We start from the raw sequence: 27,075 nt of genomic DNA on the forward strand, positions 1-27,075 counted from the left end.
GAGGAGGAGACCAGGAGATGGAAGGTAGAAGCCGTGCTGAACAGAGAGGAAGGGGGGAAGCACAGTTTGTGTCTCATTTTGTATGGCAAATGCATCCTTGTAAAGTTGACCATAACTGAATTTATGAAGTCTGATTTTTAAAAATGTGCAAGCTCATTAATGAAAACAATTTAATTGTCTTAACAACCTCAGATTGTATCTTCTTTTTGTAAATGTTAATTTTTCATACAGTCATAGCTTTAAAAATATTATATCCAGTCAATGGTCCAGGCAGATGAACCAGCTCACTAGCAAAAATAATAAGCCCAAAGTGCAGAGAAAACAGGAACTAAAATTTAAAAATATACTAAAGAATATATATCAAAAGTAATTTACTCAAAAAACAACTCACACCTATCATCTCCACCTTTGTTGAATTTATCAGTTTAAAAACTAAATAAAAAACATTCTTAAATAAGGTCACAAGCAATACAACTGGTTAACAGATTGCCACAAGGACTTAGAGCTTTTTAAACTGTTCGTTGCCTTAAATTTATTATCTTCATTTTTAGATGGAACCTTACACACTTAGGAGACAGGGTGAGGGGGGGGGGGTGGTATGAGGAAGAACAGCCAGACTGGCAAGATGCCAGAGTAGGGAGGGGAGGGGGAAGCCCCACTCCACCATGTGTCCCAGTTGATGTTACTAGTTTGAAAAACACTGAGTCATCTCAAAATGCAAGAACCCTTAAGTTTTCTATAAAATTATTATCTCCTATAACTGACTTTATGCAACACAATTGGTCAAAAGAAAAGTGCCAGGTTCCAGAACTAAATGTACCGTCAGGCAAGTGGACTAAGTACAGATAACCTCAGAGAGAAATTAAACATTTCGTCAAGGGTTTCTGATGACAATGCAAAAGCAGGAGAGTACATTGTAGTTTAAACAATGCCTTGTCTGTTTGCTGAACACAGGCGGGCCTACGATGGAGGGGAGAAAGAACAAGGACCGTACAGTCACAGCTTTCACTCTAAAGGCAAAGTGTGCAGTGTGTGTGTGTGAGCGCGCATGTGTGTGACATTACTGTAAGAACTGGCTAAATATCTGTACCACAGATGGGCACACAAACCTCTCCATGCCGCTGACACCCAGTCTCATCAGTTCTCCACATAAAATGCCACTGGATGGAACCACTTCACTTCCTTGAGCAGTTTGGGGATCAATTCTGCCCAAAGAGGAGCATTCTCAGGACCCTTCCTCTGTCTCCTGGAGGCTTACTCCGACCCTGAGCAACTGTTTTAAGTGACAGAGACCTACGACAGAGGACTGGGACCCAGGAGGAGTAGGAAGACTAGGTCAGCATCCACTGGGCCTCTCAGATACTGGGTGAGCTGTGGCCACCCAGTGCACCAAACCCCTACTGGGAACCAATCAGGGGCCAGAGCAAGCTCTGAGCCTCAGTTTCTTCAGTAATTAAAAGTACTCTTTACCTTCAGGTTTATTGTGAGGATGGTACTCAGTAAATGTTCATCCAGCTTCTTTCCTGGCCCCCTAGCCCCTTCCCTGAGGCCAACTTCCTGAGAACCAGCCTCATCTCATCCCCCACGTCCTGCTGGAGGCTAGACCACACCAATGCCCTTGTACTGAACACCAACCACGCACCAAGCACCAACTCCTCAGTGTTCCTCTCCGTCCCAGCCCCTGCCTGGGGAAGCACCACATCACTCTGTAGTTCCCACTACCTCTTCTTGATACAGGCAATTTCTTACACCGGACTTTTCCCTTCAGTCTCCCTGATCTCACTGCCTCATTCCCGTTTCCCCACCTGTCTGCTCTCACGAGCTGCTCCAAGAATTTTCCCAAAGAACCTCATCCAGGGCGTCACCAGTTAAGTCCCAGTCACTTCCTAAACTGGGAGCCACACACACACACACAGACTCCTGGTATATCAGAAAAGGTTTTACAAGGCTAGACAGACAGACACAAATATGATTGAGAAAAGAACACCTAGACAAATGGACTGGCTCATGGCCATAGGAAACCAAATTTTAAATATGAGAATGTCATCTGGCAGGTCAGTATTCCCTTCATGACATCCTAAGAGAAAAAGTTTCTAGGTAACAGAAAAAGCCAAGCTTCTTCTGTGAAACTGATCTGTTTTTATTTAAAGGCAACTGCACATGTGATCTTCTGTCCCTTTTTGCTTCAGCTGCTATGAAACTCAAGAGCCAAATGTGTGGCTTAAGTCTAGCACCTGTCAAGTACTACATTGTCCTCACCCTTAGGCTTCATCCTTTTATACTGCACATAATTTTGTAAGGCGCCATTATGGTACAAGAGGAGCACAAACATAAATTTGAAATGTACCTCTCAAGATAAGGAGGTCTCTGCTTTTTCGTAGGCTTGCATCCATCCAGGAAAGGCAGATAGATGTGTGTTGGTTTTAGAGGTAATGATACAGCAAGGAGCCTACTGAGAACGCAGGATGGGAATAAGGTGGGAGCAGAATGAGGCCTGTGCCCCCACCCCTCTCCCAAGTACCCTTACAGGATGCTTAGGGGCAGAGCCAGAATGAAGGGCACAGATGCCCGGGGAAGCACACCCCATCACTCTGTGGAAGCCAATTTTGGATAATAATAAGTACAATGTGTATTTAAAGTGGTTTAGATTTCGACTGGCTAAAACCTAGGCGTCTACTAATAGACTAATAGAATAATAACAAGGACAGCTTCTCCTAAAGCACCCTGAATAACCTTAGAAGCACTAATGGGAGATAAAAGGCATCTCTAAATTGGAGAAAAATATGGGGCACATGTGGCTTAGGCTTTCAGCTGTCGAGAATAAGAGCCCAATCTCACTCTGCTGAAGTTCTGAGCAAGTGCAGGGGTCTTCCTGGAGAGTTAAGGAGCCATGGCCACTCGGCTGGGCTCCCACCCCAACAGTCAGTAGCCAGTCTCCAGACCAAAGGGCCTGTAAGCCCCAACAAGCTTTGCAACCTATCTGGCTTCAATTAAGCACCTCCAGTCTAAACTCCGAGTGAGAAACTTCTGCTCCCAGGAGCTAAGAAAATAAGATGTCAAAAGATTTTTCATGACTTGAAGACTGGGGAGATAGCAATGCTCGGTGGCCGAGGGGTTCAGAACAGGTTTTGTCCCCAAGCCCTGCTGCTTTGACATATGGACTGCTGTGAGCTGAAGGGAATGGAGACCCTACAGGCTCACAGCAACTTCTGCCCCTCCCTTAACTACCTGCAAGAGTCTAAACTGGGGGCCTTGCCCAGAATGAGAATTATCATGAGATAAACTATTATGGCCTACCTTTAGAGCAAGGCAAACTTCTAGTTACTGAACATCTACCCTTCAGATTTACTCACTTATTTATTTAAAGGGGGGGCAGACAGGGACAGACAGACAGGAAGAGAGATGAGAAGCATCAACTCATGGTTGAGGCACCTCAGTTCAGATTGCTTTCTCATATGTGCCTTGATGGGGGGCTACAGCCAAGCCAGTGACCCCTTATTCAAGCCACCGACCATGGGGTCATGTCTATGATTCCATGCTCAAGCCAGTGACCCTGTACTCAAATCAGCAACCTCAAAGTTTCGAACATGGGTCCTCAGTGTCCCAGGCTGATGTGCTATAAACTGCATCACCACCTGGTCAGACATGACCATCTGCCCTTCTTATTTTCCTGCAAATTACCTTCCTCCTTCCTCCTCTCTGAAGCCCAAGGTGCCTTACTTCATTCCTCAGGTCAGAATACCATAATACCTCATTTTAACTTTCTGTCTCTGAACCCTTTCTGTATATGGAGTCTCGGACTCGCTCACGTATGTAGGGTTCCAATACACGCGTTTGTAATTAAACTTGGTTATTTTCTCTTATTAATCTATCTCATATAGGTTTAATTATTACATCAGCCAAAATACCTTAGAAGGGTAGAGAAAAATGTCTTCCTCTCCTACATGGTAAAGCAAGAGCTAAGGCCACAGACTGAATTCAAGTTCTCACTTCAAAACACACAGCTCTGCGACCATGTGCAAGCTCCCAAGTCTGAATTTCATCACTATGAAATAAAGTAAGATTCTTGCCTTTTACCTCTCATTAGACTGCTTCTGAGGTTCTTCAGGAGTCCTTAGGAAAAGCTATCATTTTTATTATTCTATTAGTCTACAACCTCCTAGATTTTAGTCAAATGGAAATCTACACCACTTTAAATACACATTGGACTCAGTATCATACAAAATTGGCTCTGCATCCTAGTAAATCCAAATTTCCAGATGGCAAGATTCTACGAGAAATCATCAAAAGACTACATAAGTGCCACATATTATTATGTGACTTCCACTCATTAATTCACCCAACACTCTGCATGTTAGGGATAAGCCAAGTTATCTATCTCCTTTACAAAAAGCAGACTCAGTGTTCTTGCAGGTTACACAAACAAACATTAAAGCCAAAGCAAAGGGAAGGGCAGCTCCCTCCACCCTTATTGCTGCAATCTGTCAAGCAGGGCTCTGTGTTTTATCACTTTTCCTTGAGGGTTGCAAAACTTCTACAAGGAATTCTTTGATTACTGTAACATTTTTATCAACAATAGAAAATTAACTCCAACAACAACTATACTGTCAGACATTTCACTGTCAAAGGTGCAAACGATGAAGAATGGGCAGAAATGCATGCCAGGATGCACAGCTCATTGCATCCTTTCTTTACAGGCACGAGATAGACTCCGGGCCCTCCCAAGAAATGCTGCAACATTTTGTGTGCACACCCCTATCCCTACACTGTAAACTCACAGAAGGCAATGCCCACTTCTACACCCATCTTGGTCTTCCAAGCATCCCCACGCGGGGTGAATGAGACAGATGAACGAATGATCGTGGCTGTGCCCCAGCAGCCCATGCCTTGTCCCCAGACGATCATGTCATGTGAGTCCTGGGGGTAAGAGCACCACTGCCATCAACCCTTTGGCTGAGGAACCAGAACTTCCAACCATATATATGAGTAAGAAAACTGTTCAAAGTTTTATTTACATAATTTGTTGTATTTTTATTCATCTTCAAAGCACATATAGATTAATTCACAACAGCATTAGAAATCCCATTTTACAAACTTGTCAGTAATCAGTGTTGAGACTGAAAGCTCCAGGTAATATGGAAAGTGACCAGGAGTGGCACTTTTACTCTCAATGTCAAAGCCAAAGAAATTATTAGTTCCAAAGACTATGACACTTCGCCAGTGCCTACAAAAGAACTTAGCATTATCAATCAGACTTTATTTGTTACAGAAACCTGCTTTGGGAATTTAATTCCTAATCACAGAGCCAAGTTAACCAAACAGGACTTAATGTATGGACTGGTAGAACTGTGAATTTCCCTTGCAGCAAGTTGCTGCCAAATAAAGCCACCGATTCAGCTACCTGTGCCCACTTCTCAGGCACAGAGAAACTAATTCTAGGAAACATTACACGCAGTGGAACTCTTTCCCAGGTCGCAACCACTTAGAAAACTCAGGACCCGTGCCTTTGGATACAGTGACGGGGCCTGATACTTGGCTTCCAAGTAATCCTCCTTCCAGGTCTGAAGGGTTAAAAGGCAGCATTCTCCACAGGAGCATTTCCACACAATGCCCCCACACTGGCCGCCACCAAAGAAAAAGCCTGTTTCTCCCTAGGGAAGGAACCTATCTGAAGGAAGGAAGTGTCCAGACAAAGGTGGGTGCATTCACAGCTCTCCGTGACAGTAAGGCGACTCTTCCTCCAGGAAAGCAGGGTGACCGTGGTGACCCCCACGCCAGTTCACAGGTGAGGGGTCTCCTGGTGACTCTCAGGTGAGCTCCTCTGCATCTCTCATCCTTCATTTCCTCATCCAGCAAATAGTGGTTGAATTAGAGGACACCCCGAGCATTTAGTTCCAGAACTCAGAGGGTCCAGCATCAGTTTAGTATTAATTTGCTTCTCAGATTAGTCCTTGCCCTAAAAAATCCCTTGGGAAACAGGGCCCAGGTAGGATGGACAGAAAAATGTTAGGTACATAAAAAGCGCCAAGCCCTGGGCTGGCAAGGTGTAGGGGCAGTTATACCTAACACAGGTGGTGAATAATAGATCGAGGGGTAGACTGACCTACTGCACTCATTTTTCTGGGTCAGACTTGGCTTTCCTATCTTTATACACAGGAAGCAAGAGAAAACAAAATTATCAAAAATCTTCCCAGAAAATGAGCTCCTCAAAAAATAAAGTAAATAAATCTACCCTTTAACATCTTCTAGGAGTCACTTTACATCTATATGACAAAAACCCAACTGACAATTTATAAAGGATAAATGAATTACCTAACAAATAGCTCATTTATTTTCTTCTAGCTCTTTTAAGACATCTCTGTTTACATGCAGGATGCAAAATTTTCATCTAAAAATGTCTAACCTCTTTTAAAAATATTATTTGTCAATGACTGAGCAAACAGATGTTTCTGAGTTCTTACAACCAGATACAAAGACCTCTCTGTCTCCTAGTAGAACACAGGGCTGGGAATCTTGGACTTAGCACACGCCTCACCTTCACGTCCACTCACGAGTTCTAGGACAAGTCACAAGTCTGCGGGGCCCAATTCCCACTTCTGGAAAATAAGATGTTTAGGATGATCCCTATACTTAATCTAAAAGCAACTGGAAGGCACTTACTTAAGTAGCTGGTAAATAAATGGCCAACACCAAACTAACAAAGAAAGAGGGCTGATTTCCTTTTTTCTTTTAAGGGGACATTTTCTTAAATGAGTGCAAGGAAAATATTTTGTCCCTAATGGTAGTTGAAACATTTATGTACTATTCCATAAATACACTAGGTTTTTTTTAGGGCTTTTTCTTGAAGAGTGTACAGCCTATATTTTAAAGTATTGAGAAAGCTTTATCTTTATCATTAATCTCAGAAAAAATGGAGAGACATTTTTTATTTTTCATGCAGATGAGAAATACCAGACAACCAAGTTCTTTTAGCAAAGTCCTGGCAGCAAGCTGCAGATCATTTTTCATGAAAGGGTGATAATGGAGAAAAGATGGAACACACAGTTTCCCATTTCTTTCTTCTCATTCCTTTGCCCCTCAAACACAGGGGACTTTGGGAGATTTAGTTTACAGACAGAATGCCTCTCCCACTTTAACAAAGAAGAAATTATTCATAATTCCAAACTCCTTGGAAGACACTATCAAAACACAAAACATCACTTCTTTACTATTCCAGAGCCACAAAATAACTCTGCTTTTCCCTTTTCCTTCCAGGGTAAGCACTGTCTGGGGCCACTTTCCTCCCCAAAGTGTCTCAATGGTTCCATGACTGAGACTAAAAGCAAACTGTTTCCATTTTAAATGTAAAATGTGCTCATTAATGATAGCATTTAACTGAGAGTACGTATGTGTTGTTTGATAATGCTCTTTGAAGAAATTACATAATGGCTTAACTGTCCTAAACCCAGCCATTGCCCCTGATATTTCATCACAATCACACCACTACAACCCTCCAGCTGATGCCAAGGTATGTTTTCTGGGACATCACCCAACACTCCAAGATCCCTCTTTGCCAATCCAATAATCACCCACATTCTCTGCAAGTTGGCCTCCTTCTCCTGACGCTTCCATCATTCAATAGCTGTTCACGTCAGTTCACCTTCTTAAACCATCACACACAATGTCCTGGGCCTAACGTGTGAAGTAGATTCCCTCCCCAGGAAAAAAACAAAACAAAACTAGGCTAAATGACCAACTGGCTTCCAAAACCAGGCGTAGCATGACCCAGCTGTTCGCCCAGTGGTGGCAGTTAGGCCGCTTCCACTCGCACAGGGAGAGGCAGAGAGGGAACACGGTGACCACAGGGAAGTTTAGATGCCATTCAGAGTGAGGGCATCTCTGTGTCTCACTTCTGAATCTGAAAACTATGACCTGGGTCACCTTCCTCGGAACACACTTCTGCTTTGCAGTCTGGGGAAACAGGCAGTTTGGAGAGTCCCATTCCTGAGAATAACTGAACTTCACAGGAGTGCAAGTCTGAAAAGCCTTTCGTGTTTGATGTGAATGCGTGTCCACAACCTAAGGTGCAAGTCTGTTCTTTATGGGTTCTGGAAGAGTGACAGGTCAGGTAGAACACACCTGCCTTAATTTTAACAGAAGATCATGCAAACTCCCCTCCCTTCTCTTCTTTTAAACCAAAAATGAGAGATGTGATAGGAACAGCCCAGTGATGTCTCTGGCAGTACAATAAAATCAAAATCCCTAAAGTTTGAGTAAATTAGTAATTTTGGAGTTTATTTTATCAAAGTGGAGATATACTGATGCAGGTGTCCCACCTCTCTCCCTCACCAGCTGTATGCCCTCGGCTAAGCCGCTTAACCGTCTGTCCCGCACTCACTTTCCTCACCTGGAACGAGGAGGAGCGAACATCCCTAAGCTCTCAGCAGTGTCTGACACACAACAAATGTTCATTTAACAGTCGCTTTCCGTTATGGCCATGAAAACGACAGGTAAACCTAAGAGTAGGACCCATTTGTACCAACGCAGACTGGAGAGGATGGTGTTGGCCCTTTTGGTAGGGAGGGGATAGAAGCTTTCCGGCCTCACTGACAACTCTCCCCAATTCAGCATTACGCAGAAGTCGAGACACAGGGACCTTCTTCTCAATCCGAAGCCCTCTCCTACAGCCTCCCAGAGGGGATTTTCAAAGAGGGCTGAGCAGACAGATGTCCCTTATTACCAATGTCAGATCTGGGCCATGGGAGCCAGGGGCTCAGATCCTCTGATCCTAGGGCTGGAAGCCAAGCCTGCTGGGCCGCTGCCAGGCAGGCTCCTCCGTCTGAGCCTGGCTGTTCCTCAAGGCACTTTACTCCTCTGGAAATGCAGCATAGACACCAGGCTTTTTTCAATATACCCTCCCCTCCCCATCCCCCCATAATGCAAGCAGTGGCCCCATCCTTTTGGAAAACAAAAATGGAAGTGAAGGGACTTGTGTCTCCACGCTTCATCTGTCGCCAGGGACAGCTGTGGGAAGCATCGCACTGTCCTCAGCACTTCAAGTTCCCACCAGCTGCCTCCGACTGACTTCTGATCTTAAAAGTCCCTAGGACTCTCCTGGAGTCCAATTTTTGAATGCTGTTTACAGTGTTAATGGCACAATATTCCGGACTCTCCTCCAAACTCTGGCCCCAGACCTAAGCCTCTTGCTGCAGCTTACCCTACCACTGTGATAACCTTCTGACATCTCAATGCCTGGACCTGCCTTCCTGATCCTGCTAACAATCCTCATGAATCTGAGATCTGAGGAGGATTAATTGCCTGCCCTGCCCCCCAAGGAGAAATCCCTCTGAAGCGCAGCACCCAAGCCATGTCATCTCGGATACGACTTCATGTAGGAAAAGATATACCGCTAACAGCAGGAGAATTTATAATCCAGCCTAAGCCTGTTTTTTTTTGTTTTTTGTTTTTTAACATGTCAGATACAAGAGTATTTATGAATCTCATGCAACATCTGAAGCAGCTGCTAAGAGGTCCTGAAATGAACTTCAAGTGTTGGCCAGCCCACTGTTCTTTACACTATTTATATTCCTCAAGCCATCAACTGTGTTTGATACGGGTGATCATAAGGCCCTACTTAATAGAGTACAGAATCCAACGGTACCGGCGAGCGGCAAGAACTTGTTTTGATCTTTACCTGGCTTCACCTTGTGGTGGGAGAGGCCATGTGCCTCTCAGGAGCCTGAGCCCAGACGGATGCCATGTCCTCGCCACGGCCTCGCCTCTGACCTCATCACAGAGCTGCATCACTTTCCTCTTCACTCACCCACCCTCTCACACTGATTACACCCAGCACATTTTAATCTTATCTTTCTCCCACATGGCCCACGTCCGTCTGTGGATGAGTCAGTGCAACTACTCCCCTGTCTGATGCTGGTCTGAAAACTAGGGACGTTTCCCAAAGACCAAAACAAACAATTAAAGGGGAAAAGATCAGAAAACAAAAAGAAACCAAGCTAAACACAAAACCTCTGAACATAATCTATGCATCAGGACCAACAGTTGGCTTCCTCCGTGTACCTGAGCCGGTCCTTCACTACCCAGCAGGGAGGCCGGCCCCTGCCCTGTACAGAAAGCCACACAGCTGCAAGGACCTGTGGGAAGTCTAGGAGACTCCAGCAGCCAGGTCCCTGTTACATTTCAACAGATACACCCAGCACAACATGGCTGCTCATCTTTCCCACTCTTGTTCAGATTCTAAAGCCACAATGGCATGAGCATTTTGATTTTGGACTCTTGGGCTATCACCAGAGGAATTCCAGGACTTAGCAAATGACTAATGCAGTGGTTCTCAAACTTCAATTTGCAGTGGAATCACCAGGAGGCCTTGTTATAACATACACTGCTGGTCCAGCGATCCTGATTCAGTATGTCTGGCGTGGGCCCAAGAATAGGCATTTCCAACAGATTCTTGGATGTTCCTAGGCAATGTCGATACTACTGACCTGGAAACCACACTCAGAGAACCGTTAGCTTAATGCAACAGACTACAACAGAACCCTCTAGAATGTCAGAGTAGGTTGCACAAAGAAGGGATACTAAGTTTATGTGTCTCAGTTTTCAAGTCTTACAATGACTTGAAATAGCACCAATTCTTCTTACAAATTCCTGAAAACTTCAAAATATGAAATGGCACCAATTCTTCTTACAAATTCCAGAAAACTTCAAAATATGTTAACTGGGGTCCAAAAGAGACCAGAAAAACAAGCAAGAGCTGGAAACTTAAAAAAAAAAACAAACCCACATTCATTTATAGGAAAGGAGGAGATTCTAGATAAATAGTTTGTTAAGTAACAATGCCCTTGTCTTTCAGATCCTAAATTGACAGGGATCCTTTACATACGGAGCTTCCCAGGAGCCAACTCCACCTTGCAATGTGCCCATGGAGGATGGGGGGAAATAGATCTAAAAGTCAATACAAAAATAGTGAGCAACTTCCATGGCCAGAATCTCTTTTTTCTAAGACAGGGTTCTCAACCCCAACTGAACACTGTAATCACATGGGAGCTTTGAAAATAAAGATGCCCAGCCCCAAACCTAGAGATTCTGATCTAATTGGTATACGATGGGACCTGGACACAAGTGATTTTTAAAGCTCCCTGGGTAATTCTCAAATGCAATGCAGCTGAAAACCACCGACATAGGAGGACAGTCACAGAGAGAGAATAGGTGGATGGGAAAGAGAGAAGAAGCCCCCTTTAGATAATGTCTAAGAAACACAAAAGGGAAGAGAAAGAGCAGTAGAGCAGCTGGGAACTACGGCAAGTAAAACTGCAACTCTTAAATTCTGAAATCCATCTATGGTTCAACCCAACATCAGCTATCTTGGGTTCAAAAATCAGAAGTGGGTGGTGATCCAGGAAGTGCCCTCATTTGCCAAAGACCTGGTAACAGCCCAAAGACCCATCAGGACACCCTTTTAACAAGATGGGTTTTTTTTTTTCCAGAAGAGATAATAATTAGAAACTTGAGGCAAAGAGCTATAACTTCTCACAAACAAATCATCTAAAAGTACAACTCTGAAATCATATGCTAGAAAAAAACAATAAAATGTATCCCTGAGCAAAATTAAATACTGTATTTTTTTTTCTTTAAAGGGGAGGCAAGAAGGAAAAGCCTAAAGAAGTAATTTTCCGAGTACTTGGCGAATGAAACTACTGTCCCAGCCTGACCTGTGGTGGCGCAGTGGACAAAGCGTCGACCTGGAAATGCTGAGGTCGCCGGTTCGAAACCCTGGGCTTGCCTGGTCAAGGCACATATGGGAGTTGATGCTTCCAGCTCCTCCCCCCTGTCTCTCTCTCTGTCTCTCCTCTCTCTCTCTCTCTCTCTCTCTCTGTCTCTCCCTCTCCTCTCTAAAATGAATAAATAAAATAAAAATATATTAAAAAAAAAAAAAGAAACTACTGTCCCAGGCACCACACTGACAAATGAGTTTTCAAAGTTGTGAGATCATGTGATACAGATGATAAAATCAAGATAAAGTCATTTTCTTGCCTTCCTTGTTGAGTAGTACAGATGCATGAAGTATTGTAACAAGCTGGGGGAAATGTTTGCACGCTTTAGGATCCTGTTTAAGTCAGAATGATGAACACAAACCAGACCAGGGGATCTCAGGGCAGGTAACACAGACAGACGTCAGGTGCAATGATCTCTGCTCACATAAGCAGGGTAAACTCGGGGGTCAGAGAGAAAAACCCAGATGCATTTCCACTTTGTTACAACTAATTCATCAATTCAAAGTGTTTTAGTTGACTAGAAAATTAAACTGTGGATAAACTATATCTTAAAAGGAGAATTTTTTATAGAAATAACTTTTTATAAAAACATTCATAAGTAATTACTTTAAAATCGAGTTAGAAGAGAGTAGTGTTCACTAACACAAGTTAGCTTTCCTTTATTTAACACAGGGTACTTCACTTATTCAGTATTAACTATGCACAAATTGACTCCAAGCATTCCCCGATTTTATAAGGCTATAGGAATAAACCTCTCCCTTCCTCCCAAATAGCATACCTGCTAACCGATATTTATGGTCAAGTGCTAAATTTCACCTTAGCAACTGACATGAAGGTGGAAAGTGGTAAAGCCTAAAACATGGCCCATGTGACCTAGACTTTCAGTCTGAAATAAGGATCTTTCTTGGAAAGGGAGGACACTAAATAGGACTGATTTAGATAATTCAGTTCAGCAGGGGACATGCAGCTACTCAAACAAAGGCTGAAAGCTTATCTTTGTTGGACAGCGTTGGAGATAGAAGGCCTGATCTAGGCCACTAATTTCAAGAATAATATCCTAGCTCACCTAGGAAGTTATCCAGCAGGAGCTTAAGAGCCCAGGTGTGCCAAAGCAAGCACACTCACACTGGTATCAGCTTCAAGATAACTTTAAAATAATCGGGCTTACAACATTTTCACAGCCCATTCCAGGCCTCTCAGGGCTACACGAATGATACACCTGATCTAACGGATCATTATTCTTTTAAAGAAATTCAGAAGAATGCTTGAGCTCAGAGTTTCAATTTTTACTTAAAAGAAAGTACTTTGCTTAAAATTCAGTCCACGGTCAACTATTTATTTAATCCATTAATGAAACAGTACTGAGAAATAACTATTGACTAAAAGTACGCCGCTTCTCATTCTACCAACTGGAAAAAAACCCAAAGGTAACCCAACACAGGCTCCGATACAAAGGTAAAAAGGGCGAGACTCACAAGTCCTTCCTCCGGAAAGGGGTGCTTGTCGGAAGCCCCGTGATGGCTCTCAGGAAGGCACAAACTCTGGAGCAGCTGCGGCAACACTGAGTTTTAAATCAGGTCAATTTTCTAGATAATTTACCAACATGAAAAGTTCCCATGGTGAGCTCCAGAGAAAGCATTTTACTTTAAAAAAAAAATTACAGTATTATATAGAGGTTTTTTTTTTCTTTTAATGAAGTAAAATAAAAATGAATAAAAAGAGAGGAAGGTGAGCAAGAGGCTTTAAAAACATCACTAGGCCACCAGACCAGGTGGTGGCGCAGTGGATAGAGCGTCAGACTGGGATGTGGAGGACCCAGGTTCGGGACCCTGAGGTCACCAGCTTAAGCACGACCTCATCTGGTTTGAGCAAGGCTCACCAGCTTGAGTAAGGGGTCACTCGACTGCTGAAGGCCCACGGTCAAGACACATATGAGAAAGCAATCAATGAACAACTAAGGTGTTGCAACGAAAAACTGATGATTGATGCTTCTCATCTTTCTCCGTTCCTGTCTGTCCCTATCTATCCCTCTCTCTGACTCTGTCTCTGTAAAAAAAAAAAATCACTTGGCCAAACTTAATATAAAATATGAAACTAAGGCATTTATGTAGATAATTTGTTGTGAAAGATCATTTTTAAAATCAATTATGACAATTCAAAGAAAAAATCAGTTTTGAGATGTGAATTATGTGAGTTAATGACTTAATGATCTCCTTGATCCTTCTAACGTACCACCAGTTTTCAAGGAGACATCTCACAAGCTATACTGGATGGAATTTTATGCCCTCCCTAAATGGCAGGTTTACACCCGGAAATTGTACCTTTAAAAGTCCACCATGGCCAGGGCCACCTTCTGTTAGAGTGGCCTCCAGCCCACCGCCTCCCCCCCACCGTGCTATCCTCAGTTATCAGGCACAACCATTCTGCCTGCTCTGTGTTTATCTGAGGGTTTCAGTCTATGTTCTGGACATGATCCAGTCACTACTCACCTATCTTTACTATGAAACTGAGAGTTCTGAAATGTTTTCCAACAGACACACCAGATGAGTATTCTGTGAGCCACATGGTCCCGTAGCCAATTAAAACCATCATTTTAGGTCCTACTCATCCATATTTTTACCTTGAAGACAAAAGCAGTAAGCTCTTCAATACAGATAAAAGATAAACACTTTAACCTGGCCAGCAACTTACATTATGCAACATTTTCTGTTTCTGCCTTTGGCAGGCTGCCTTTAAACCCTAGTAAATGCATTGCAAAGAGCCAACCACCTCACAAAATATTTTTAATACCTTTAATTATGAGATCTAACTTGGCAGCCAAACTTCTGCCAGGAACTTGTACAATTTTTTTTTCCCTGAAATTCGTTTTTCTTGGTGGTGGTATCTCCATTCATTCCTATAATGCTGGTGGCTGAGGCCAGGCAGGTTCCCATTGAATCTGGGAAGACGGTAGAGGAACTACAGAGCTGGAAAGGGTTGGGCCATACCCGTTTATTGGAGGCTCGCAGAGAGGCGAGAGAATAAACAAAAAAGGAAAAGGAGCTAATAAACAAAGGAAAACCTGCTCTTCGCAGTGAAGGGCGAGAGGAGCAGGAAAACCATATCTCACGGGGCAGGAGAATGAGAACTGACCACGAGGGAAAGCACCGGCAGACCACACACGTGCGGCGCTGCCACGCGCCCACGCACCAATCAGGCAAAGTGCTTGTAGCTGGTAAACCAGTGAGACAGCCTAACAGCTGTTTTCCCCACAATCTGCCTCCCTGAAGCCTACCAAAAAACAGACTCTGTTCTTCCTAGACAGAATTTCTCAGAGGGAACAGCCCAAACCCAAAGGATATCTACACATTATGTATCACTCTCTCAGTGCTAAATAGCACACTCTGTATCTGACCCACAGTCAATCATGGTCACAAAAGTCAGTGACCAAATAGAAATGAATCCCTAAACCAGTGGTTCTCAAAGTGTGTGTCCTAGAAGATTTCCAGGTGCACCCTATGGTGTTCCAGAGAAATATGTGCCTGTTGGGGACCAAAAAACCAACAGGGTTTTTGGAGTTTAGATTTTTGGGGGACAGAGGTGTGGGGAATTGGCTGTAAACTGACAGTCTGCCCAACCCCCCACCTCACTTGCCAGATTAGGTTGCAAAAGGCTGTTAAGCTGTGTTGCTGGATTGTTTATACTAGCCCCCCCAAGTTCCCTGGAAAGACTGGAGGCAAGTTTCTTCTATCCTTTGTTTGGTGTAAAGTTAAGATGATATGTATCATGGGGGTTTTCTACACGCAACACAAGAGTAAAAAGGGAGGAATTCTTCAATGTATTAATGAGGAAATGAGAGTTTGCCTTTCAAATATATGCCCAAACATTTAAGAAATCGCTAGGACACATCAGGCTCATGTTTCTCATAAACACAAGAATGAAAAAACTTAACACATTCACGCTGGACCTGCTGAATTTACTAAAATTTTACTAAGAATGTATCTATATATATAAAAAGATAATTTTTTGGCGTTTATTTAATGCCTCTTTTTTACAAATTTTAAAAAGCATAACAAAAAATGTAACATAAAAATGTTTTTTTAATGTCAGAATAAATTTAATTTTGTCGTATTTATTTCATTTACCACTTGGACTTTTTTTTTTCTTTAATATTTGACTTAATTATTATAACATATTTCTCAGAAATTTGTATATAGTGCACCTACAATTATTTGTAGGATCTTAAATGCGCCCTGACTTCAAAAAGTTTGAGAACTATTGCCCTAAACCAACAGGTTTCTAAAAGAATTCTAAAGTCAGTCCTTCTATTCCCTTACTAAAAGCCCAAGCACTGACTCGATTTTTGAAGTTATTAGCTCATGCAAAAATCAAGGGAAGGAACCTAAATCATGTGTCCAAGTCCACTCCCCTACCAACATCCAAGGTGTTAATTACCCTAAGTCAGCCACACTTGGAGGAAGATAAGCATTCAAGACTGTATTCCGAAGGATTAACTGAGGATTAGTGGTAAAAAAAGGAGACATGTGGCACACCGTAGCCTCTTTTAAAATGGCAGCTATTTTCAAAAGGTATAATCTTCCAGTTATAAACAAGTAAAGGGGATGTAATGTACATCATGGTGACTACAGTTAAGAATGCTGTGTTACATATTTGAAAGTTGCTATCAGAGTAAATCTTAAAAATTCTTATCACCCCCACACACAAAAATCTGTGACTATGTGAGGTGATGGATGTGAACTAGGAGCTGAGGGCACTCTAGCGATCCAGGATTAGCCTTACTACCATCATCGATGACCATGAACCTGACAAGGCGCCATCTACTCAAGCCCTGGCAGGAACAGGGGAGAGGATTATCCAACACCGTCCAACCACTGAGGATCCTTGGCTCTCCTCTCCCCTCGAAAACTGACTGTTCTGGACCAACACTACTGCCCAGACCGCACGGCCTTAGTATAAATCTCAAAGCCCATCCTCCACAAGGACAGCCATGCCACCAACCTTCCGGGAGTGGAGTTGGGGCCTAGGACAAACTGTCGTAGGAATGGGGGGAGGGGAAGGTTCTAGTGGTTCTAATTAGGAAATCCAGGAGAAGTCATGCCTCCTTTGCCTCGCAGCAGGATAAAGAAAGAAATTTAAATTACCAGCAAGTTGCCTATGAACGATGAATATTTTCATTCTAACCTAATTAAAATATTTTTATTCTCCTCTATCAGCAAACACTGCCTGTCCCTCTCTTCCATTCCTGTGCTTCTGTGTCCTAAGGTTACCATAACACACTACCACAAATTTAGAGGCTTCAAAAAACAATTAATTCGCTCACACTACTGGAGGCTACAAGTCCAAAACCAAGATGTCGGCAGGGCCACACCCCCTCTGAAGGTTCTAGGGGAGCATCCTTCCTTGCCTCTTCCTGGCAGCTCTCATCAACCCCAGGTGCCCCTGGGCTTGTAACTGCATCACTCCCTCCCCCCCCGGTCTTCACGCAGCCTTCTCTGCACCTAACGTGTCTTCCTATAAGGAAACCAGGCATCGAATTTTAGGCCCACCCTATCCAATATGACCTCATCTTAACTTAACTAATTACCTCTGGAAAGATCCTGTTTCCAAATAACGTCTCATTCTGAGATTCCAGGTAGACAGAAGTTTGGAGGTATACTTTTCAACCTATTATAACCCCCACATTAAAACAAATCACCAAACCAAATAACGGAGCGAAGTGGAGGGAAATGACAAATTATGGCATCACAGAACTAAAAAATTTTCAAAGTTATGATCTCCAGTGGATCATGACTATGAAATCTGGGTTGGAAATGATGCAGTTTTTACCTTTCTCTGAACCCATGAGGAAACTGAAGTGTTGGAAAATATCAAGTCTCCAATAGCAACATAGAATGTTCTACTGATCCAGACACTGGACACATTCTGAGGCTTGGAAGTAGGTGTAAAGAAACAATCACATCTATTATCAGGAGTGAAATACCAAAAAGATTCAAGGCAGGGAAGGACACTTTTCAGTTACAAAGGCTTTCATTTGACTACGTGAGGATGGAACATGAACCATGGGTTTAAGAAGACCAAGGTTTTCTTTTAAAAAAGTTACCTTAGGTTTTTAACTGCTCTCCTCCAAGTTATACTTTTCTCATAATGATGCAAGCCTACACGGAAAAATGATATATTAGAGATCTTGGGGTATTTTTGTTTGGTTTTTTTGTTGTTGTTTTTGTATTTTTCCAAAGTTAGAAGCCAGGAGGCAGTCAGACTCCCGCCTGCGCCCGATCAGGATCCACTGGGCACGCCCACCAGGGGGCGATGCTCTGCCCATCCGGGACTGTTGCTCTGTTGCCACCAGAGCCATTCTAGTGCCTGAGGCACAGGCCATGGAGCCGCCCTCAGTGCCTGGGCCAACTTTTCTCCAATGGAGACTTGGCTGCAAGAGGAAAAGAGAGAGACAGAGAGGAAGGAGAGGGGGAGGGGTGTAGAAGCAGATGGGCGCTTCTCCTGTGTGCCCTGACCAGGCATCGAACCTGGGACTTCCACATGCTGGACCGACACACTGCAGCTGAGCCAACCGCCAGGGCCGGTCTTGTTTGTTTATAATCAAGGTATTACTTTAGCTACACGGGGGAAAAGATATTTGAGATCAGCTTCAAGTCTTGTGTACTCCCTCTGCTGGCTCTGAATTTAAAATAAATTCTCAATGGCATCAGGAGCCAAGTTATTAATTTCTCTAGGTATTTGAAACACAAGAAAAAATATGACATGGATTCTCCCACACATACATGCAAAGGTCATAATAGAAAAAAAATAAATTACAAACGTGTACTGAAAACTGGCAAGGGCACCTCTGTTGAATTTTTTATGGGTTCACTGCAGGGGAAAGCTAATGCATTTCATTTGTTTGGGGCAGAGATCACTTCCTGTGTTGGCCTTGCCCCCTAAAAATACGCCAGGAACCTTCCTTGCTCTGTGTTGACCTGTCCATTGAGGGACGGTGCACCTGGACATGCAGCCTGGGAGTCCCCAGAAGATAAACTGCCTCTTTCACTATAAGCAATGACCAGAGCAGCCAATTACTGGAAGGACCAGACCCATTAGAGAAGTTCCTCCATTTCACTTTGTAATGTTATCCCATAATAGTTAACTACCACACCTGCAACGAAAAAGTCTCAAGATGAAAATATATTTAAAAAAAAAAAAGGGAAGAAAAAGTCTGAGTAAAAAGTAGAATACTCACACTCTAGAACAGCGGTTCTCAACCTGTGGGTCGTGACCCCGGCGGGGTCGCCTAAAGCCATTGGAAAATACATAATGCATATCAGGTATTTACATTCCGAATCATAACTGCAGCAAAATTACAGTTATGAAGTAGCCACCAAAATTATTTTTTGGTTTGGGGTCACCGCAACATGAGGAACTGTATTGCGGGGTCATGGCATTAGAAAGGTTGAGAACCACTGCTCTAGAAAATCCCAGCTTGAACCCCACTTCAATCATACATTTGCGTTTCACCAACAAGGAGCAATAGATCATAACAGTCTAGGGATGCCTGCTACTTCTTTTTCCAATTGGGAAAACTGTTATACTGAGAAATAAGAGTTGTTTGGTCAAGAATAAAATACACAGTTAAAAATACTGAGTCTGCCTGTGGCAGTGATGCGATCAGAACTGGGGACTTTTATCACAGTGACTAGCCTAAACCTCCTACTCAGAAAATTTCAGCTCAAAAGATCTACAGATTGACCCTCTGAACAGGTCCATCTCAAACACTGTTTGCTTTCTCTTTTTCCTTAATATTTGACGTCTATTTTCCAATCCATGGACATAAAACTTCAAGTACACTAGGGACTTATGCCCTCAAATGCAAAATATTATGGACAACTAATTCCATACAATAACTCTGCTCTTGTAAGAAGTAGGTAAGTAAATTCTATACAACTCTGCTCCTGTAAGAAGTGGATAAGCAAATTCTATACAACAACTCTGCTCCTGTAAGAAATGGGTAAGTAAATTCTATACAACAACTCTGCTCCTGTAAGAAGTGGGTAAGTAAATTCTATACAACAACTCTGCTCCTGTAAGAAGTGGGTAAGTAAATTTTAGGCAAAACAACTCCACGGTGACTCATTCTAGGCAGTACGTACTGATGCCTCATAAAGTGGGGTGCACACACAGTCGGCAGGTGGGACTGCCGCTTTCTCTTAATGAAAGGTCATCCAAGATCAGGCTTCCCTCAGTTTCTGTGATCAGTAGTACTGGCACTGATGAAGTTTTCAGGAACTTCTACACTAGAAAATAAGACACTAAGAAGCACCTTAGATAGCAGAGTGTCAGTTCATAATTACACTACATCATACCAACACCAACACTAGGAGGTCTAAGACTCAGGCCACCTTCATGGCTACAATATCCAAAAGACTCTACACATGACATCACCTCATATCTGAGTTACATCAGCCCCTTCAGTGTCAAGCCCCAGAACAAGGCTAGCCTCATGGGCTGAGGACATGATGATCTCAAAAGCAGCTCCAAGAATCAGAAACACTTATTTGTTTGGTAGACACAGTTCGTGCCCCTAAAGCTCTTACACTGTACTTCAGAATACACAGGAGTCACAGAAGAATGACAAAAGAAATAGGCAGGAGTGAGGGGTGGGCTGGGGAGAGGAGACTTTTTCAGCAAGGTGAGCCAAGAGTGCTGATGGAGAACACAAAAAGACAAGCACAGCTCTTCTGTGTGAGCCAGCCTAGAGGAGGGCGAGGGGAGCAGAGGACAGCAAATGAAGAAAGAGTTTGCAGAAATGGAGGCCCTGACACCAACAGCTGTGAAACCACAACGGTTACCAGCAGGCATTACAGAAGAGTGGTGTTCTGGGCTCACAAGGACACACTTAACCTGTCCTCACCTGTAACGTCAAGTAGTTATATGATCTCAAAGGCCTCCTTTAGTTTTGAATTTGAGGCAAGAAGTAATGCAGATGAATTGTCTGCAAGGCTCCACGTCCACTTGCGGGGAGGCAGTCCTACAGCAGGCCCCAGGATCTGTCCAGGCCCCACATGTGCTCCCATCTGGGTGGATGTAACAAAGCCCAGATTCTCCCAAACAGACTCAAACTGCAGCTGCCATGTTACAGTGGCCTTGCATCTCCCGAGCAAACTGAAAATAATCTGCAGAGAATTAAAGGCCCGTTCCAAACCAGAGCTCAACACCAACCTTGCCATTTGCAGAGCTGAAACACTAGGGAAAGCAGAAGTACACAAGTGAAAAGAGGCAAAAAGAATGGACATAATGACAAGTTCACAGCACAGATTTGCACGGTTATTTTCTGTCTTCTCCCAATAGAATGTGAACTCCCACGAACTGGAACCTTATTCGTCTTGTGCTACTACTGGATCCCCGGGGTCAATGGATGCCCTGGACACAGCATGCCTTTTATAAACGTGTGTTGAATAAATGAAATGGCATGTGATGCAAATGGGTAAAAAGAGTTTTTTCTCTTTTCAATCTTTTACTCGCTTGCTGTACCTCAGCTGTAACATCTACTGATACCCACCTGTGTGCACAGCATCCCAAGTTCCTTCTATAGCAGCAAAAAGCCAACGTGGATTTTCAGGACCCTTAATTTGTGATAACAGGAAAAGGTGGGGAGTCTAGACCAGGCTCAAGTCTGTTCCCTATAAGCAAGCTGAGTGAGTATGAAAACAAAATATGCCCTGGCCAGTCGGCTCAGTGGTAGAGCGTGGGCCCCGCGTGTGGATGTCCCGGGTTTGATTCCCAGTCAGGGCACACAGGAGAAGCGCTCTTCTGCTTCTCTACCCCTTCCCCTCTCACTTCTCTCTCTCTCTCTCTCTCTCACTTCTCCCCTCCTACAGCCATGGTTCGATTGCAGTGAGATCGCCCAGGCACCTAGGATGGCTCCATGGCCTTCACCTCAGGTGCTGAAAAAGGGTTCGGGATGCAACAGAGCATCGGCCCTTAGTGGGCTTGCCGGGTGCATCCCTGGTCGGACAGCATGCAGGAGTCTGTCTCTGCCTCCCCTCCTCTCACTAAATATATATTAATTAACTAGTTAATTAATTCTGTACCCTCTCCAACCCCAGGAATCTGGAATCTGACGCATCAGCAGTGGGAAGTCGGATACCTCCCCAGAATGCACAGGCCTCAACAGTCTCATCTTTGCATATTTAAATCAAGATCTTTGGATGGAGTCTGCTAAACTTTTCCAGAGCAAGTAAATGATTTTTTAATGGGACAGAGTCTCTTCATTAACTTTACATATAAAAATATCTTGCAGGTTTTAAGAATCACAAAGTATTAAAAAGTTTAACTACAAGATGTTCTTGTATGGTGTCAGTGTCTTAAAATAGACCTCTCCTAAAAGGTCCTAAAAATAAGTCTGCATAGTTTCATTTTATTTTCTAAGAAGGAGATAAACATATCAAAACAAGCACTTAGCTTCTTTTTTAAAAGAGTCTCTCTGCTACATGGGGCTCACAGATCAAAAACTAAAAGAGCCAATTTCTTCACTTCATAGGTCAATGACACAGCTTTGAAAAAGAGGAAAAAGAGTCCCCTAGTCCTGCTACTGTAGGAAGAGGAAGTACATTAGTTGAGAATCACTGACGATGACAGTACTGCCAAAGGAAATTACAAAATAGCATTTTGGCAACATTGGCCAAGCAGAAGACAGTTTCCTCACAAAGGACCATAACTGGCCCTTTGGTGGGTTATTCCAAAGGTGACTAAGGTAAAAATTACGGACCAATATGGAATTATTATAACTTTGTCATTTTGAAATCTTAAATATATATATTTTTAAACATAAAAGTTGCAGTTACGAATAACATCTTCTTAATACAAGATCCATTAATCTAGAAAACTAGAACAGTGGGCATGTAAACAAGCTTTCTGTGGCAGGTCAGCCCTCATCCTTTTCCTTGGGAAGATGCTCAGAGACTACACATTCCCACATGCAGGAAGACTCGGTCTCTTGAAGAATGACCCTTGGCAGCAGCAGTAGCAGAAGTCAGCACACAGTAGCCTACATTTATGAAATTCTGTGGTGGGAACCACCACAAAAACTCAGGCTGCCTAATCTCTCTGCGCCCTGATCCACAGAAATGCAGGTGTGTGAGTGTGTGTAGGAGAAGCGATAAACAAGCCTCACAAGGTAAACTGTGGAGTCCTAGAAGTCTGCCCAAGACAGAAGGAACTGAGAGAACCCACCAGTTTAATTACAAGTGCAGTACAAGTCAGCTTAACGTGAATTAAAGGAAATGTAACCTTTCTCCCTTTTGACCACATCTGATTATTCATTTCTACTTTAATGACTGAGGTTAGGGAACCTGTGAGACAGTAGTCACCATTCTGCCTGGCCTGGCATGCATCTGACAAACCTAAGTTAACCAAGAACTTCCTCTTTTAGTTAAAAATGCTAACTTTTTTGCCACCTTTATCACTTTCCAGTTCCCAAATATGCATACCTGGTAGGCAATGGACAATTACACAAACATGATGCCCTTTCTAGGCCTCCACCAATATCCATCTGTCTTTTGGATGCTGAAATAACCAAGACATTTACAGATTGAGAGACAAATATGTTTTTCTTAGAAAAGTCATTAACTTGAAGAATTAGGGTCTTAATCTATAAAATAAGGGAGTTGAGCTGAATCAGCAAACCTCAACCTGGCTATTCATTAGAATCACCTGAGAAACTTCAAACCTCTCTCCTTCCCCAAACAATAAACACTAATCCACAGACCAGCACAAGTAAATCAGATTCTCTGGGTATTGGTAATTTTTAAATGCTCCCAGGTGAATCTAACATGCAACCAGGGCTTTGAACCACTGGTCTCGACTCTGCTCTCCAAGGCCTCTCTTCTAATCCTTTCATTTTATGACCTTAGACACTGGTTCTCAAACTTTTTGAAGTCGGGGAGCATTTAAAATCCTACAAATAATTGTAGGCACACTATAGACAAATTTCTGAGAAATATGTTATAATAATTAAGTCAAATATTAAAGAAAAAAATAAAGTCCAAGCGTGCTTTTATGGTAATTTAACGAAATAAATATGACAAAATTAAATTTATTCTGACATTAAAAACATTTTTATATTACATTTTTTGAGTTATGCTTTTTAGAATTCATTAAAAAAGAGGGCTTAAAAAAATAAAACAACAAAAAGTTATCCTTTTATATATATAGATACATTCTAAGTAAGATTTAATAAATTCAGCAGGTCCCAGTGTGAATGTGTTAAGTTTCTTCATTCTTGTGTTTATGAGAAACATGAGCCTGATGTGTCCTAGCGATTTCTTCAATGTTTGGGCATATATCTGAAAGGCAAACTCTCACTTTCTCGTCAATATATTGAAGAATTCCTCTTTTTACTCTTGTGTTGAGGGTAGAAAATCCTAATTCACATAAATAAAATGTTGAAAACTATAGTAAAATGTTCAAAGCTTTTTTAGATATTGCCACATATTCTTTTTATAGAAATCCAAAAGGCTTCAAGAGACAATTCCTTATGTTTAATCATCAACCCAAAACCCCCACCATATATATCATCTTAATTTTGCACCAAAGGATAGAAGAAACTTGCCTCCAGTCTTTCCGGGTTACAAGGGGGTAGTGTAAACAATCCAGCACCACAGCTTAACAGCCTTTTGCAACCTAATCAGGTATGTGAGGTGGAGGTTAGGCAGACTGTCAGCTTACAGCCAATTCCCCACACCTCTGTCCCCCAAAAATCTAAACTCCAAAAACACTGTTGGGTTTTTGGTCCCCAACAGGCACATATTTCTCAGACACATATTTCACCATAGGGCACACCTGGAAACCTTCTAGGGCACACCAGTGCGCCCTGGCGCACACTTTGAGAACGACTGTCTTAGGATGATAATTTTTTGGGCTCTCATAATGCAATGGCCCAAAAAGCCACAAAAAAAGTAAAGCCTATACCTTGCATACTGTGTCTACGTGCACACATGACCAGGAGACATTAACCTGAATTCTAGACATTTTTAGAGGTTAAAAACCCAAATTCATAACTCAGAATGAAAGTAAAGTGGTTTAAATAAACATGTATGCTTCTAAAAAGGACTAATCACTGTAGGAATCTACTCCTGAAACTTGGACAGATGAACAGGGGTCACAATTAGCTCCTGACCTCTCTCTTTTCCCTCTTCTTCTGCCCCCACTAAACCACAAGTACAAAAAGGGCTGGCTATTAGTCATAATTGGAATATGAAACCAGCTCCACTTTTAAAGGCCTTATTCCAGCATCAAAGATTTGGAAGTGTTTGCATGGCTGCATCTTTTGATAAAGGTCATCTTACAAAAACTCTTTGTCTAAATTATATCCCTATAAGCGTCAAGAACTGGTCGTCACATAATACTCAGAAATGAAGCTGGCATAAAAATTTACAGTAAAAATAATCATAAAACATATACCCTATATTAAACATATTAAGACTCTAGAGATTCAATTTATAATATTTCACAAAACTTTGGTTAAAGAGAAATAAGAGAACAAGCATAATAGCAAGAAATGCTCTTTGTGGAATTAAATTACTTTTGTAATCTTAATCATAAGAAAGGTGAAAATCCTTCTTACTTAACTTTTTTAAGTAAGTTAAAAGCTAGCTAACTTTTAATTAACAGGTTCTATGTACCAAATTCAAACATGAAAACTAAATTACAGTGGGAGAAATTTGAAAAATATTCCAAACCCCCAAATCTTATTGGATTGTGTAAATTCATCCCTTCCTGATACTGTACACTGAGATTAATTAACCCTTGCTATCCACTTGGAAACTCAGTTTTAAAAGGTATCACATTAGCACTGCTTTGAAAGGGAACTCTGAACCGTTCTGTAAAGAGCCTTCATATCACAACTGGCATTCCTTTACAAAGCAATAAAATCAAATCAAATGTAACATTTATAATGTCAGAATTTGTTAAAGAAAATGAAACAGATTTGTAGAATGGTATCAAAGCACACATTTTGCTTTTAAAGTTTGTTTAATTTAAACAAGGTTTTAATCTAAATAAGGCCTCTCTAATACTGGCTTAAAATTTTTTTTTAAAGCACTCTGCAAGGGTCTTATTTTTAAGCAAATTAAAGGGCAATATACTAAATTCTCTAGCTTTTCATATACAGTCTCCTCTCCAGTGCTTGCTTCAGTTTTCCATTAAGGTCAAACTGTTCTTATTTTATCCACCTACTGGAACCCAAGAAGATACAGGGCTCCCAAAAAATAGTAAAGGAAAGGACAGAAAAAGGAAGCAACTACCTCTTTAATTTAAAAAAAAAAAAAAAAGCGAACTGCAAATAGAAGCAAATGATAAGCAATTTGTATCTCCAACTGCGCAGTACTTTCTTTCGCCTGGTACTGACACGTTCATATCTTAGGGGAAGGGGCCAGGAGAAGCAAAGCAGCTGGGTATCAGCAGGAGCACAGGAGCTAATCTCTTTGGATGCCCAACTGCAGGAAGTCATTACATCATAAGCCTTTCCACACCTCTCTCTACCACGTGTCCAGTGCCCCCAAGAGGCTGAAAAGGAACAGTATTGAGAGAGCCTCTCTTCAGGTTCACTCATTGGTAGAAGCCATTACAGCCCAGCCCTGACACCAAACCTCCCTCCCAAGGCCTAGGTGAGGCACCAGGCCTCCAGTCCTCCACACCTGGTACACCACCTCAAACAATGCCAAAGTCCAGGCCTCAGCCGGTGCAGCAGGTGCGGACAGATCGCGTTGAGGCGGCCAGATCGCGTTGAGATGGCAGAGCTGGCCCGTTCCAGGCCCCTGAACATCTGAGACTAGTAGGGGCAGATTTACTCAAGAGACATTTCTGAGCAATAAAAGTATCAATAGAACGCCAGCCAGGAAGAGGTTTGCAACCACTGATTTTTCTAATGATAGCTTTATGCCCGTGGGAATTAACACCCACAAGCCTGAAACTTGGACCCAAGGGTTTTCACCCAGTTCGTGACAATGCACCAGGCTCCTGGAAAACACAAATCCAACTTTTCCTCCCAGCACTGAGTCCCAAACACAACCGCACATCACACTACAGCCACAGCGCCCTCCCTGCAACCCCACTTATGGTGAATTCTACTCCAAAGTTGGCCGCGGACCTATCTGCTGCGCGCTATCCCGGGAATCCAGCAAATGTACTCTTGTCCGTCTGTCCTTCCATCGCCGCAGTCCCTAGCCCCCTCTCCAAACTGGATCCTGCAGGAAACTTCCCAGAGAGCTTCCTTCCCCCCACCGCCCCTCCGCGGCAGTGCCCAGGAACCCCT

General features: G+C 42.7%; 1 protein-coding gene across 4 annotated transcripts in view; it reads right to left on the minus strand.

The window, feature by feature from the left end:
• FOXO3 (forkhead box O3) overlaps positions 1–27,075 on the minus strand; it is a 126,755-nt gene that overhangs the window by 95,919 nt on the left and 3,761 nt on the right. The window lies entirely within an intron of this gene.

The sequence above is a fragment of the Saccopteryx leptura genome, chromosome 3, assembly GCF_036850995.1.
Source record: "Saccopteryx leptura isolate mSacLep1 chromosome 3, mSacLep1_pri_phased_curated, whole genome shotgun sequence".
Classification (NCBI taxonomy): Eukaryota; Metazoa; Chordata; class Mammalia; order Chiroptera; family Emballonuridae; genus Saccopteryx; species Saccopteryx leptura.